Source organism: Dasypus novemcinctus, chromosome 5 (assembly GCF_030445035.2).
Source record: "Dasypus novemcinctus isolate mDasNov1 chromosome 5, mDasNov1.1.hap2, whole genome shotgun sequence".
NCBI classification, from domain to species: domain Eukaryota; kingdom Metazoa; phylum Chordata; class Mammalia; order Cingulata; family Dasypodidae; genus Dasypus; species Dasypus novemcinctus.
Genome location: NC_080677.1, coordinates 112,906,070 through 112,920,081, shown reverse-complemented (window position 1 = coordinate 112,920,081; position 14,012 = coordinate 112,906,070). Strand labels below are relative to the sequence as shown.

Genomic DNA, 14,012 nt, shown 5'->3' with positions numbered 1-14,012 from the left:
TTTTGACTAAGAAACTTATTCAATAGGAAGAAAAGTGAGACAGAGCCATGCCCCTGGGATTTGCTTCTCTTGCTAGAAACTCACCATCCAGATGGAGCTGGCCTTACAGAAGGGTGAAATGGCTTATGCAGGATTCAACTATTGTACCAGTTGGAGCATCACTTACAAGGATGGCATATTGGAGCACTTTGACCCAGAGTCCAATTTATGGTGTACTCCCCCACCCTACCACCCCAATAACAAGAATTGTTATTGAGTCCAGGAACCAAGGATTACAAGAGGGCTAGCCTCTCCTCTTATTATTAAAGTCAATCACAAAAGGTTCGGTTCTTGACCCAGCAACTTTGCAATATGCTGTTCTAAAGACAAGGTTTCCACCAGAAGATACAATTACCCCATTAAAGAAGAAGGAGAGATTGCCATCTGGCTATTTTGGGTTTCTCAGGCTACTGAACCAAGGCAGAAGAAGGGGTTACTTTGCAGACTGGAATGACTAATCTCAATTGCTAAAGGAGGGTAAACGAATTTGGCCCAATGGATAGGGCATCTGCCTACCTCATGGGAGGTCCAAGGTTCAAACCCCAGGGCCTCCTGACCCATGTGATAAGCTGGCCCACACACAGTGCTGATGCGTGCAAGGAGTGCCAAGCCACGCAGGGGTGTCCCTACATAGGGGAGCCCCACATGCAGGGAGTGCGCCCCCTAATGAGCTGGCCAGAGCGAAAAATGTGCAGCCTGCCCAGGAATGGTGCCGCACACATGGAGAGCTGACGCAGCAAGATGACGCAACAAAATGAGACTCAGATTCCGGGTGCCGCTGACAAGAATAGAAGCAGTCACAGAAGAACACACAGTGAATGGACACAGAGAGCAGACAACTGGGGGTGGGGTGGGGAAGGGGAGAGAAATAAAAAAATAAAAAGACAAATAAATCGTAAAAAAAAATTGCTAAGGGGGAAAGTGAGTTGCTTCTACACAATTAGGACAGGCAGGACTACTTCTGATTCCTTGGGAAACCTCTTAGTGCTTTGTAGCAGTTTGATATTATTGATGAATTCCAAAAGGAAATACTGGATCATGTTTGTAAACTGATCTTTTCCTCTGGGCATATTAGATCATATTGGATTCAGAGGTTTACTTGATTAAGTAATCAGGTAAACCTCTTGTGCCAATTGGGTGTTGAGTCCCCACCCTTGGTGGGTAGGGACTCACAGATAAAAGTCATGGCAAAGGATGGAGGTGGAGGGCTTTTAATGTTGGAGTTTTGATGTTGGAGTTTGATGCTGAAGCCTTAAGCTAGAGCCCCGGGAAGTAAGCACACAGAGGAAAGAGAAGCAAGCCCCAGGAAGAGAGGGACCCTGAGCCCAGGAAAAAGAAGCCTGAGGAAGGGAGGAACCCAGGAAGCCTGAACCCTCACAGATGCCAATGGCCGTCTTGCTCCAATACGTGAAAATAGACTTTGGTGAGAGAAGTAACTTATGCTTTATGGCCTGGTATCTGTAAGCTCCTACCCCAAATACATACTATTTATAAAAACCAACCAATTTCTGGTATTTTACATCAGCACCCCTTTGGCTGACTAACACATGCTTCCATGTCCGTAGTAAAAATAATAGAAAAACGACAGTAGCTGACTAAAGTCAGGACCACAAAGAACCAGCTCCTTCAAAAACAAAGGCTTGGGGAGCAGACGTGGCTCAAGCAGTTGAGCGCCTGCTTCCCACTAGGGAGGGCCTGGGTTTGGTTCCTGGTGCCTCCTCAGAAAAACAAAAATCAAACAAGCAAACAAAAGAAGAGACCAACTTAGGGAAGCCAATGTGCTTCAGTGGTCGAACGCTGGCTTCCACATGAGGTCCTGGGTTCAATACCTGGCACTAGTACCTCAAAAAACAACAAAAAACAAAAACAAAAAAGACACACACACACGAAAAAACAAAGGCCTAGTACTCCATAAACACGTAAAGAACCCTGATGAGTGAAGTGCTGGCAGAGAACAAGCAATGGCAACATGAGCTGGGTGGTGGAAGAAGGAGGTGATAGATTATCACCTACTGCCTTGTCACCAGTTGTAGAAATGAGGGCTGCTGCAGCCTTGTGATTTTATTCATGTATTAATTAATGGGTTCTTTCTGTTTTTCACGTCCCATACCATTTTATATGATGATCTTTGGTAGTGCTTAATTAATTAATAAAGGTCACAAGGAATGAGGACTCACAACTGAACCTGAAATGGTGGACTGTGGAGATCCCAGACTTGAGATAAATACAATGGTGAGACTCTGAATCTCATATTTTGGGGGAAAGGTAAGAAATGCCTTTATATGATGGATAGTTGACTTGAATTAAGGAGAAGCATGAATTTTTAAAATGTGAGTACAAGGCTGAGAATGGATGTAGAGAAACAACAGGTTTGGAATGTAAATGTCCTGGGCCTATTTGCTCAAGATCCACTCCCCTCCTTCTCCCTACTCTGATATGTATGGGAGAGCAGGTGTCCCCAACAGGCCCTGTTTTCCAGGCTCCCAGCTGGGTACTGACATTAGAGACCCTGGTGGGAAAGTGAAGGGGGAAGGGAAGAGTAGCTGGGGTATTTATTCCTCTCCCCCTCTGCCTTGGTTGGTGTCTCCAGCATTAGCTGCCTCTTTTCCATGGTTCTAGCTCCTATCATGGCACAAACTTCTTTTGGATGATTTGTGCTCCAATAACACTATCTCCATTCTTTGGTCCTGTAGCTAAGGGGAAATAGTTGCTTCCTGCTGTTGCTAATCTATGGGCTATTTTAATGTTTTACTCTTAGAGCCTCATTAACCTATGTGATGAATTCTCTGCATTAAGTTCCCTCTGAGGCAAACATGTGAAGTGGTTTCTGAGGTAAACATGTGAAGTGGTTTCTGTTAGACCTTGACTGATACAAGATGTAATGATGATGCTTGGCTATATTCAATGCTACTAGGAATTGATTGAATTCTTTGACATGGGGATTAATTAGTTCTGTTGTGTAGATAGAGAAACTGAGACATGCTAAAGTGACCTGTTAAAGAATCCTTAGCTGTTATCTGGCAGAGCTCAAACTAATGAAGGTCATAAAAAAATTAGGTCACTTAACTGGATTCCTAATAATAGTGACTGATTCTTAGAAGATGTGGCAATGAAACATTCATTTATCACGTCAGCTTTTTACAATTGCTCAATCTTCAAAAGCTATCTAATTTTTCCATGTCAAAAATAATGGGCGTAGTACCATTCTGGTGGGTTCTTTAATCAAGTTTTCAAAAATTGTTTTTCTAAAATGATCTCAGCTGAACCCTCATACATAGGAAGTAATAAAAATAGTCCAGCTATCTTGATTATGATATTATTTTTTCCTCTTAGAAACTGCCAAAACTCATCACTAAGTCTATCCTTCAATGGTTTTCATGCATGTGCATTCATTACATACTATCAGTGAATAGCTATTTTTTCATATTTAATAATTGCTCCTTTCTAGAAATTTGTCTCCTCAATAATCACAATCAAGGATTTTTCATTTCCTTTTTTTTGCCTACTCTTTTTCCACCATTGAGATACGTGCAGTGCTGTGACGAACTTGATGGGGTTGAGCAGCTCCACAATGTGTGTAGGCAGAATTGGGAAGCAGTGGGAAGGGTCCTCAGTGTGTTCTTTACAATCAAGGTGGTTATGTGAAAATATTAGCACACTCTCTCCTGGGTTCTGGCTAGGACTTACAACAATATTCATTTATTCACTTTTTTTTTTTTTTTCTGGTTACAGGATAATTGAGATTTCTGGGTGTCTACTCAGAGATGACAAAGACATGAACAGTGACTGTCATAGAGGGATAGGGGTGGTGGTGGCCACTGGCTCTTCTATTCAAGGCTTTAAATCAGCCTGTTCACTGAGACACTAGATTCATGAATTCATGGTGTTATGGCATTGGGAGGGACCTTGGCAATTAGTTTAAAGTAGTGGTTCTTGCTCTTGCTATACATTCATTAAAAGCTTAATCAATGAAATTTAAACAAAAAGCCAATGCTAAACTCCATCTGTAGAAATTCTCATTTAATTTTTCATGTAGAAATTACAAATTAATTGGTCACAGACGAGGTTCAGATATGGGTATTTTTTTTTTAAAGCAGCTTATTGAGATATAATTCATATACTTTAAATTTTACCCATTTAAAGTATACAATTAAAAGGTTTTTATTATATTCACAGAGTTGTGCAATAATCACAATTAATTTTAGAACATTTTCTTTCACCAAAAAGAAACCCATTAGACTTTTCATTTCTCCCATCCCCAGCAGCCCTAGGTAACCACTAATTTACTCTCTGTCTCTATAGATTTGCCTATTCTGGAATTCACATGGTATTCCTATTCATATAAATGGAATGGTACAATATGTGATCTTTAGTAATTGGCTTCTTTCACTGAGAACAATGTTTACAAGGTTCACTGATACTGTAGCATATATCAGCACTTCATTTCTTTTACTGACAAATAATATTCCTTTGTATGATATACCACATTTTATTTATTCACTCCATCAGTTGATGGACATCTAGGTTGTTTCCACTTCTTGGCTACTATGAACAAAGCTGCTATGAACATTTGTGTGCAGGTTTTTGTGTGTATATATGTTTTCATTTCTTTGGGGCATCTATGCTTGGGAGTGGAACTGCTGGGTCATATGGTGAAATGGCTGCACCATTTTCTACTCCACTAGTAGAGTATGAGGGTTCTGATTTCTCCACATTCTCACCAACACTGTTACCTGTTTTTATGATTATAGCTATATTAGTGGTTATGAAGTGACATGACATTGTGGTTTTGATTTGCATTTTCCTGCTGACTAATGATGCTAAGCATCTTGCCATGTGCTTATATCTTCTTTGGAGAAGTGTCTATTCAGTCCTTTTGCCTGTTTTTAAATTGGGTTATTGTCTTTTTATTATTGAGTCATCCATTCTTTAACAGATACTTACTAAGAATCCTCTATTACCAAACCCTGTCCTAGATCCTGTGGAGGGTTCAAAGCCCACTAGATTGATTTCATAATCTATTAATATGCCATAGCCCATAGTTTGAACAATACCGTGTGAAAATCTGCCTGGCTCTGTGAATATGTTCCTTGACTGAATCAACCAAAGATGGAAAATATTTATCAAGCATTTACAGATAGAAACTGGAGCAGAGAGAGAGATGATGTGTTATTTTGCTCACTGTAGCACTGGAAGAAACAGAGCTGATTTCTGTTCTTAGTTTACTAAACAGGGCCATAAGTCACACTGCCTCTCATGAGCTTTGGTGTTCCCCTTTGTCCAGGGATTCAAATAGGCCCTCCCCAATACATATAAAAATCACGTATCATGGAATTGGACTTTCTTGAACAATCAATTCTCAAGGAGTGCTAAAGGAGGGCACATAATTCAGTGATCTGTCAAATCTCAGAGTAGGGCCCCTTCATAATAACAGGCACCCTCCCACTTTTTAATACTAGCCTCCTTGATTGATGGGCAATTGCCCAGAAATAAAGTAAATCAAAAGCTTCCTATAGAAAAGAATATTTGTTCTGGCTCCTTGAAATGTTTATAGTCTACAAACGACCCAAGGGTTTATGTGAGAGCCGAGGGAAGAAAAACACAAAACTCTTAAATTCCAACATGGGTAGCCTCTGAAAGAGGAAGAGAAAGACAAGTAAAGGAGTAGACACAAGAAGTGGCTGGTGAGAAATGGTAAATGAACCTAATCTTCACAAAGGATCGGCATGTAGCTTCAGTTGGGTCACAAGTCATCTCTGGGCTCAGTGTTCGTGGGTTTGGTTATAACACTGATGAGGAGCCTTTCCACAAGTGGCCTGATCCTCTGACCACGTAGTTACCTACTTGCCCAGTCTTACTTTTAAATTAATTTTTTAAGTGGAGGGACAATGCGGATAGTTTGACTTGAAGTCTGTTCTTTTTTGGAGTAACAGAATGTGTCACATATGCTTGGCTCAGAAAAACATGCTGAGAGAGCTATAACTAAAAGAAAGGGGACACATGAGGTGTGAGAGCCCCCTAACTAAAAGGAAACAAAAATCATAATATCCATCTCTTCTAGTTATTCCATTTTTAAAAATCATGAGCCAAAGTTTTTGCATAGAAGCTGAAATGTTAGTAATGTCAACAACAAATTGTTTAACACACAATACAGAGAAAACCAAATGCGTTTAAAGCAATCACATCTTACAAATGTTGGAATCCCTTGCTGTTTCTGAGACGTCTTGGAAAATGACAGTAGCTACCTGTCCACCAACTCTCTCAACCTGGCCCTTAATCTGAACATGTAACAGAAAGGAAAGCAGGTAGATAGGCTAATAAATGTATTTGAAATCAATCATGATCATCTTCAAACATTCAGATCATGTCAGTGTGCCCCCTCAAGGACAGCCTACCACTACTGTCCACAATTATATTAGATAGCAAAGGAATAAAGTCTCCAACACAAATATTTGGAAAAACCTTTAAATTCATTTGCCATACATTCTTCCTTCTACCAAAAATCTTCCTCTTCAATTTTGCTTAATGCAATGATGAATCAAAAGCCATCAATAAGAAGAGGAAGTAAAATGAAGGGAAATAAGAATATACATGTGTGTATGTGCATATGCACACATTTTTAAGTATGTATGAAAAAATAACACAAGAAGGATAACCAAGAAATTAATAAACATTGTCACTCAAAGAGGCTGGGTGGGAACAAAGTGGAGGGAATAGGATAGGAGCAAGATTCTGCCGCATATACATTTTTACTTTGAATTGTGTAAATGTTTCTCATAACCAAAAAATAAAATAAAATTTGATGAAAAAATCCCAGAGTTAAATATACACAGTAATTAACAAACCTAGCTATATATAGAAAATTGATACTATAACCACATATGGAAAATAATTAATTCAAATTCCTTTAAATATAAAACTGACTGTACATCCTCAGTTGGATATAATCTATAGATAAAAAGGACTACAAAGAAACCTTGAGCTTTACTTAGTAGGTTTGTTATTGGTAGTGGTATTGAAGGTGTGATTTTGAAATAATTTTGTGTATGCTGTAGGATAGAACAAATGAGTAAATATGGTGATATTAAAGGGAACATCGCTGTAGGGCAGAAGAGATACAAATATGGAAAATAGGAAGGTAAGAAAGAACTCTGCTGTGTTGGATTTGAGTTAGAAATCCATAGATATAGATAAGTAGATATAGACATATCTATACTTATGTACATATACACGTAATATACATATATGTGTAATATATGTATTATGTGTGTATGTATATATTCTGCCTCTGTCTACTAAAAGGGCATAGAGGTAAGGACACTCCAGTAGTAAGATTAAGACTTTTTCAGGGATAGAAATATTAGATGACAGCATATTTGTGAAAAATTAGCAAAATGGCAGTGAACAGTAACAGGGTATCTGGAGATTTAAAAAAAATAAATAAAAATTTTAAATCAACACAATAATTATCCAGTGACACTAACAGGCCTCCCCCATGCTCAGTCTTGTGCACCAGAAAGAACCACCTGCAATAGTGCACACCATTTCTTTTTCTAATTCTTCTAGTGGTTATATCCACATCTCTAAATATCTATGGAAATGCCTATTTGTTGATGTATTAATTTTAGACATTTTCTACTACCTCCTGCTTGATGGGTGAGGATTTAGCTTTCTTATGCTCCCACTCCTAATATATCCCCTTCCCAGTCCCAGTGCAGTCATGTCAGTTTTTTCAGTTTTTCTATTGGTCTCTATTGTTTTTTTGCACATATTTTACCTTTAGCAATACCACTCACTACATTATAAATGATCTGCTTATTTGTCTGACTCCTACTTGACCTTAGGTGAGCTCCTAACTCAGCTGAGAAGCAGGGTGCAGTATGAGGGGAGATAGCTTTGGGGAGAAGATACTGGAGGAGTTGACATCTGAACTGAATCTTAGACTTGAACTGTGCAGGTAAAGGAAGAGGAGGTGGGGTGAACAGAAGGCATTTCAGGAAGAGGAGAAAGGCATAGTGAAGGAAGAAAAAGAGCTATGAAAGATTTGGGTGGATTGGGAAAGTACACAAGTTCCATAGGGAGAGAAAGACAGATGTGAGGAAGTGAATGTTCTCTCATCACCTGGCAGGGTCCTTCATCATCTACAGCAGAGAGGAGCCAGGAGAGACAGAACTGGGAAAGTCTACAGCAGCAGTGGCCTTACTGGCAGGGGTGTTGTACTTTCTCATTTCTTGCCTTGTCTTAGGACTGTCCTATCACCCAGGCTAGGTAACAGGTATCTTCCCCACCAACATAATGGCACAGATAACTGCTACCAGCCCTACTTTCTGAAGGGCTTGGTGGGACTGAATTAGGGGGAATTATAATTTTTCCCTTTAATAAGAATCTAAGTGAAAGAGGATTTAATGTATTAAATGTACACCTCATGAAAAAAATAATCACATGACCTGAAATTAAACAAAAAATGAAATGTAGAAAACACTGCATTAGTGACTTCTAATTATACTAACAGATAATTCTAATTCTCAAATAATTGTCTAACTAGACTAGCATTTATGCAATCAATGTATAGGGGAGATTTTAAATTTCTTTTTATTTTATTTTTTCATTTACTGCCAATCTTCTATAAACAGGAGTCATATCATTTTGAAATAATAGCAAAGTATCTAATTCAATTGTCTTGAACATTAATGGATATGTTTGTAGCTATATCTCCAGTTAATTACCTGTCTTTTTTGTTTAATTTTGAGATTTAAGCCTCCTTCTCATCCAGTCTTGCCTGGCAGTATCCTACATCTGTCAATGACCTTCATCTCATTTAATCAAGGGGAAAAAAACACATTTTAGTAAAGTATTTTCTACTTGCTTAATATATTCATGTTTTCTGATTCATCTTTCTTTTCAAATTACATTATAAAAATCATATTAAACAGCCAGAGATAGTGAAATAAATGTTATCGTTCTAATGAACATTTTGCTCAAGATAGGTAAGGGCTTAGTTTTTCCTACATCAGGTCTGTTACTTGCTCCTTCAACTTCATCTAAAGATTCTTCAATAGCTGTATTTGTTTGCATCCTTTTTTTTTTTCTTTTTTTTTTTAATTGACTTTGTAATAATATTACATTAAAAATATATATGTGAGGTCCCATTCAACCCCACCCCCCCACCCCCCCTCTTCCCCCCCAACAACACTCGTTCCCATCATCATGACACATCCATCGGATTTGGTAAGTACATCTTTGGGCACCTCTGCACCTCATAGACAATGGTCCACATCATGTGTTTGCATCCTTTTTACAGCTACTTTTTGTATTATTTTGGAACACTTTTAAATTTCAAAGTAGAACTTTATTGAAAATCACTTATGTTCTATTTCATTCATACTATATCTATATCTAAATGCATGTGTAGCCCTACTAGATTTCTGCTTCTCTTGGAATTTTCTAATCTGAACAAAATGACAAAGTTGAGGAGGTATAAATACCAAAGGCAAAAGCGAAACAGACAAGTTAATGGCAGAGCTGAGGACTAGATCTCAGGCATTCTGGGCTTCCAAAGGGACATGATACTAACATTTTCTGAAATTTTTAGAGGCCACTGAAGGCACCTGCTTCCAATTTCATGTATTGGAACTTTACTTTTAATGATTATTATTTTCATTTAAAAAGTGCAGGATCCTTCCCATTTTAAAATGGTTTCATTCATTCAACACATATTCATTAAGAAGATGTGATATGCTATAAGAGTTTAAGGGGAAAGTTAAACCCTGATTTCTGCTTTGTCTACAACTCTCCTTTCATTAAATATTGTATATATGCCAAAGAAGAACTTAGAAAACATCATGAAAAACCCTCTTGCACTTTGAAAATAATAGCTTGTTGTTATTTAACCATGCTGACCTCATACTTTTATAAAACAATAAAAATATGTTTCAATAAACATATCACTAATTGGGTTATCTAGACCAAAAAAGGTATCTTCTTAAATAACTCAATAGCTAAAAATAACTAAAAATATCCTTTAGTCTCCCTTGTTCAGCACTACATCACCATCTAGCTGAACCCTACATAATTTGTTGTGTATCATTTATATATTTTAATCCTCTTTGTGTTGTCTTCTTTCACTTTTCAACAAGGATTAATTTACTTTTTCTTTTCCTTGGGCAAACATATAACTCAGAAGAAAGATAAGACAATCATTTTTAAAGCATCTACACTATTTGTTTCAATACATTATTTCCCCTAGAAATGTAGCTGGATATTGTTTTTAACAACCTGTATTGGAAGACAGAGAACTCACAACAATAAAATGCATATTTTAATCAAAATACCAATAATAGAATACAAAATGTAGAGTAAAAGTATCTAAAAGTTAAATGTCTGTTAAAGTAAAAAAAAAAATTAGACTATCAGTCAAGAGCATCATAATCAAGGAAAATGAAGGAATAACTCAACTAAATACCTATTTGTGATCCATTCTTAGGCTGATTGATCACAATATGATGGCCCTGAAAGCCAGACTGCCTGGGTCCAAATTCCACCTCTGTACTTACTGACTCTGTGAGGCTGGGGAAGTAACTCATTTTCTCTGCACCTCAGTTTCCTCAGCTGTTGAATGGAATACTAATAGTACCTGAAACTGATGATGTTGCTGTACAGTGTCTGGCATTGTCAGCTATCACTGTTGTGATTGCACAGTCCTTCAAGAGACTTAATTCTTTATCATTTATCTTTCTGCTTGCTAGAGGTCATGACTAATTTGTAGGTTTTATGTATTCTTTGACCTTTATCCCCTCAAAACTCAAGCCTTGGTCCTGCTAATCACATCAATCTAGTTAAAGGTTTTCAAAACTGGCTCTAAAGAATTGACTCATTCTTTAAAATTCAGGAGCCCTAAGTGAAATGGCATAGCTGATTTTCTTTATACAGTTTTTCTAACACACATGGCCTTGCAGCTTCTAGACAACTTTGTCCCCCACCTATAGTGGTTTGGTGCTGTATGTACCCCAGAAAAACAGCTTCTTAAATGTAATCCATTTCTTAAATGTAATGCATGTGAACCCATTGTAAGTAGGACCTTCAGTTAAGGTGTGACTCACTTCAATCAGGATGAATTTTACTGGGGTTCTTTATAAGCAGAAAGAAACCCAAACAGATACAGAAAAAGCCAGAAGGAGCAGCAGGAAGCTGAAATCAATGGAACCTGGAAGAGAAGGGAGAGGCCAAAAGAGGCCAGGAGGGGCCACCATGTGCATTGCTATGTAACAGAAAAGCTAAGGACCAAGGATAATCAGCAGCAGCCCCAGAACACCTGTCTCCAGGAAGAATGCATTGCCTTGATGATGCCCCGAAACCGCAAAACTGTGAGCTAATGAATCCCTGTTGTTTAAACCAACACACTGCATGGTATTTGCTTAAGCAGCCTAGGAAACTAAACTACCACCCCCATTACTTCACCCTGTGCCTTACCCTTTCTGTGAATAACATCTCCAGAAAGCAGCACTATCTTTTATCAGTGGATGCTCATTGATCTCAAAAGGATAAATATATACATATAAATGACAGGTGCAAAGACAATAGCTAGAAAGCCTGCTTTCAGCCTCTTTGGGAACAAAAGGATATTTGCTATTTTTCTTTTTTCTATTAAAGCCCTGGCTTGACCTAATTTTATTCACTATTCAAAGTTAGGCCTGGAAATAACACATTTTATTTTTTAGTTAAAAAAATAAGAACAGCAAAAGGTAATAAGGGAGCATAACCTTTATTCAATGTAAAGGGCACTGGATTCTATAGTCATCTGTGTGCCAAATAGCACGCTGAGCTTTGAAAACTAATTATAGGAGGAGAGTCCAACTTTTCAATCTTTTTGGTGCATGCATGTTGTATGGCACTTTAATGTGCTAAATCAGGGCTTTCTGTCAACCCTCACACATTGGGATATCAATGAAGGGTACGCTCTGCTACTTGCTTCTGCTTGTAATTCTAACCAGGAGAGAGAATGACAGGTTAAAAAGACAGAATCAATCAAATACAAAACAAAACAGACCTAAATATTTTTCTTCTGTTAGAACAAATATAATCTGTTCTCCATACTTTCTACATGCAAAAAAAAAAAAAGAATAAATCTCTCAAATGTAGTGTTCAGCAAGAGATATTAGATTCTATGATTCAATTTATATGAAATTCAAAGAAAGCAGGAACTAAACTATAGTGATAAAAGTTAGAATTGTTACATTGGGGAAGGCCTTTTGGGGTACTAGAAAAATTCTATATTTTGACCTGGAAAGTGGTTACATGTGTATAATCATGCCTAACAATTCACTGAGTTGTACACCTAAGATTATATTTCAGGAATATTATATAATGAACCCAAAATTTAAAAGATATTGTATGACTTGTTTTGCCTTCAAATTTAAGATGGAAGGTGACACAATTTAGTGAGCAAAACAAGAGTCAAGAAAGCTAAGAGCTCAATTCTAGCTCTTCCAAACCAGAAGTGTGAGATGGAATACTGAGGTTCTTTGGCTCAGCAGTCTTTTTTCTGGAATTGGCTGGAAATCTTTTGCTTTGACTCTAAGCTATTGAGAGACAACTGAAAAAACTGATCGAATTTCTTTGAAAGCACAAAATGCAGTTAAAGAGTTAAATAATAATAACCTGAGGAACAACAGGAAGATGTGTTCATTAAAACTGAAGAGAAAAAAAAAGGTTTATCCTCCAAAAATTGCTTCTAACATAACTATTATAAATATGGTTAAATGAGTACAGCAGAAGAGAAGAGAGGGGATACGCTTACCCAGACCTTACAAAAATATGGCAGTACTTTGAAAGAGTAGAGCTTTGTGGCCTGAACTCTATCCTAAAGTCAATTTGATTATTTTTAATTGGCGCTCCCTTCAATCTCTCAATCATTGTTTACCTCTCTTTAAAGAAAAAATCATTACTCTCCACTGCTATAGCCATGACAAAGTGATCTAAATTAAGGGGAAGTGTAGAGAACAGGGATAGGAAATAAAAATTTAAGAGCTCGTAATTTATTTCAGATGCTGGGGAAAGATATATTCAGCACAATAAAGGTTTTAGAGGAAAACATCTCTGTGCCTGTAGTTTCTTTAAAGTGCTTTCATAAACTTTGTTTTTAGTTTTACTATTTATACATCCACTTGGATAGACAAAAGACAAGTAAAAATAAACCTAATTTTAACATGGCAATATGTTACCTCCATTTTTTCCTTACTTTACACTGCTCTAAATGAGAGAAGTAGGAATGCTTCAGTGTGGCATGACAGCCATGTGGAAATCAGTTACCATCATCAAATTAGGCCACTTTTCATGTGTAAGTAAATAATTTAAATTGAACAAAAAAAAATGTTGAGTGATAAAACTAAACAAGAGATCCTAACTTTGTAAAAACAAGTAGAAAATAATGAGCAATAAGACAATGTACATGGATAAACATAGAAAGCTAATTTGTATTTCCAGAAAATCCAACTAACAGTTCTTTGAACTGCAAACATGCCAAAAGCAATTGTAATATACTCTGTAAAGGCAGGAACCTTATCTTGTTAATAGTAGCGCTTCCAGAGTATGGCACATAATTGGGTCAATACAGCTTTACTGAATGAATGAATGAATGAATGAATGAATGAGTGATTTTTCCCCTTAGAGGGGGAAATAACCTGCAAGTCAAATTGAAAGGTATTTTAACCTGATGTAGCAATGCTTCAAATTTAATTCACATTCATCCCTTCTAAAGCAGGGGTTCTTAACAAGGGGTCAAGGAACTTGAATTTAAATGCAAAAAGCCATTAATCTTGTGGGGATGTGTTGGTGCAGATATGATATATTTATTAAATAATAAACAGTAAACACTATAGTGTGGACTTAGTAAGGGATCCCTGGTTTTCATCTGACTGGCACAGGGGTCTGTGGAACAAAAATAGTTAAGAACCCCTATTCTAAAGTTTCAGTAC

The 14,012-nt window shown here is 37.3% G+C and overlaps 1 protein-coding gene across 1 annotated transcript in view; it reads right to left on the bottom strand.

The window, feature by feature from the left end:
* Positions 1–14,012, bottom strand: part of EXOC4 (exocyst complex component 4) — a 909,491-nt gene that overhangs the window by 128,396 nt on the left and 767,083 nt on the right. The gene's annotated exons all lie outside the window — the stretch shown is intronic.